Here is a 2607-nt window from a genome sequence, read left to right as displayed (position 1 = left end):
TTTGAAGTGTGACTTCACAATTGTCTTTAATCTTAACTAAAGGTTGTAATCACTGAGGTGATTGAGGGGGAGTGAGTAGGAACTCTGATCTTAGTGTAAGATTGAAATTGCATTGGGTAGGTATTAAGTGATAGGGTTAAACAGTTGGTTTAAGGTCTGAATTAATACTACTAATAGTGGATTTCCTCCCTGGCTTGGTAGCCCCCAGACGTAGGTCATGTTGGACCGAACTGGGTAAACAATTACTTGTGTTATTTACTGCACTTACTTTTTAAGTTTTGCATAATTCTTGTCTGCGCAGAATTGGATGTCATAACAACCCGTGTGACATCGAAAGTCTGATAACTAGAATTTCAATTGGCATCAGAGCAGGCACCCTGCCTGTTAATTTCTGGGTGAGATCTAGGGAAGTTACTTTCTAGTACCATGGACAAGGATATAGGACACTCAAATAGACCACCCATGCTGGATGGTTCTAACTATGATGACCGGAAGCCTCGTATGATAGCCTTCTTAAGGTCTCTAGATAGCAAAGTCTGGAGAGCTGTCAACAAAGGATGGGAACATCCAACGAAGACAGGTGAAGATGGAGTCAGTGTGCAAATTCCTAAAGAAGAGTGGGACAAGGAGCAAGAGGCATTAGCCCTTGGAAACTCTAAGGCCTTGAATGCATTGTTCAATGGAATCAGTAAGAACATCTTCAGGCTGGTGCACCACTGTGAGCTGGCTAAGGAAGTTTGGGATACCCTCAAGATAACTCATGAAGGTACCTCCAAGGTGAAGATGTCCAAACTTCAGATGCTGACCACCAAGTTTGAAAATCTGAGGATGAAAGAGGATGAGACTATTCATGACTTTCACATGAATATTCTTGAGATTGCAAACACATCTGGTGGCTTAGGTGAGAAAATGGCTGAAGAGAAACTTGTAAGAAAGATTCTCAGGTCTTTACCTAAGAGGTTTGCCATGAAGGTCACTGCAATAGAAGAGGCTCAGGAGATCTGCAATATGAAGGTGGATGAGCTCATTGGTTCTCTCCAAACCTTTGAAATGGGCTTGTGTGAGAATGTTGAAAAGAAGAACAAAAGCGTAGCTTTTGTATCAAATACTGAAGAGGAGTCAAAAGTAGGATATACTGGAGGTGATGAAAGCATATCAGAAGCCATAGCCATGCTTGGGAGACAGTTCAACAAGTTCGTGAAGAATATTGATCAAAGAGGTAGACCAAATGCCAAGAACATCTCGTCTGACATCAGGAAAAGATCAACTTCTGAAGAAAAGTTCAACCAAGGCAAGGGAATCCAGTGTCATGGTTGTGAAGGTTATGGACATATTAGAGCTGAATGTCCTACTTACCTCAAGATGCAAAAGAAGGGGCTATCTGTAACATGGTCTGAGGGAGATTCTGAGAGTGAATCTGAAGGAGAATCTGTTAAACATGTCACTGCACTAACTAGTGTTTGTGCCACTAATGATGACTCAAGTGCAGATGAATTGACCTTTGATGAACTTGCTGCATCATTTAAGGAGCTATGTGTCACCAGTGCAGAAGTGCGTGTACAAGGAGAAAAGCAGAAGAAGCTCATCAAGGAGCTGGAGGATGAGAAACAGAAGCATCTGACAGTCATAGATGGTCTAAAGGGTGAGATAATCTTGCTGACCTCCAAGCTGGATCAAATGACGAAATCCATCAGAATGCTAAATAAAGAAACAAACTCCTTGGAAGAGATCCTAAAGGTGGGACAGAAGTCTGGAACCATGTCTGGTTTAGGCTTTGTGAAAAAATCCTCAGCTGAACTCAAACGCTCAAAGGCTAAAGTTCAGAAATTCAAGCAGAGGTCACTGATAACATGAAATAATATCACATTTTTGGACTCGATTTAATTAAATTATATTATTATTTGTTTCGATTTATTTTATATCATTCGATATTACTTGGTATTTTCCTTCTATTTATTTCAGGTAACATTATTTGAAGCATAAGTGAAAAAGAAAGAAAAGGGGGTGCAAAAAAAGGATTCACTAGGAAAAGCATTCCAATAAAGCCCAGCCCACAAAGAAGCGCTGTGACTCTGTGACGACCGCCACACATGGTGTGACGAGCGTCACGCCCTTCTACTTTGTGTTACGAGCGTGACACATGGTGTGACGAACGTCACACCCCCACTCCTATTTTTTTGGCTTTGACGCGCAACAGAAGCACGTTCTCTCCTATTCTTCCTCTGACTCGTTGACACGCTAGAAAACCTACTGGAGGAACTTTTGGGAAACGGTTACTAAAAGGACGAATATAAATAGACCCAAGGGATCCAATTTGAGGCTCTCTCTAATTTTTCCAGTATTCGGCACCGTGCAATATTTTTCTTGTTCTTTAATTTTCCAGCATTCTACTTTCTTAGTAATTTTTATTTCCTTTTCTTTTCTAGTTAATTTCCAAAGCATTGAATTTATTTTCTTTCACACTAGTTTCTACACCGGAAATTATTGTGTAGTTTTTACTGAATCTAACCTTACGTTGGATCATAGTATTTTATTCCTTCGCCTTTATTTTACTGTCTGATCGAAGATTGTGAAGAACAAATCCAACCGGCTTGTGGTGGAGTGTTC

The sequence above is a fragment of the Lathyrus oleraceus genome, chromosome 2, assembly GCF_024323335.1.
Source record: "Lathyrus oleraceus cultivar Zhongwan6 chromosome 2, CAAS_Psat_ZW6_1.0, whole genome shotgun sequence".
NCBI lineage: Eukaryota > Viridiplantae > Streptophyta > Magnoliopsida > Fabales > Fabaceae > Lathyrus > Lathyrus oleraceus.
The sequence above is the reverse complement of the archived record's forward strand: the minus strand, read 5'-3'. Positions refer to the sequence as shown.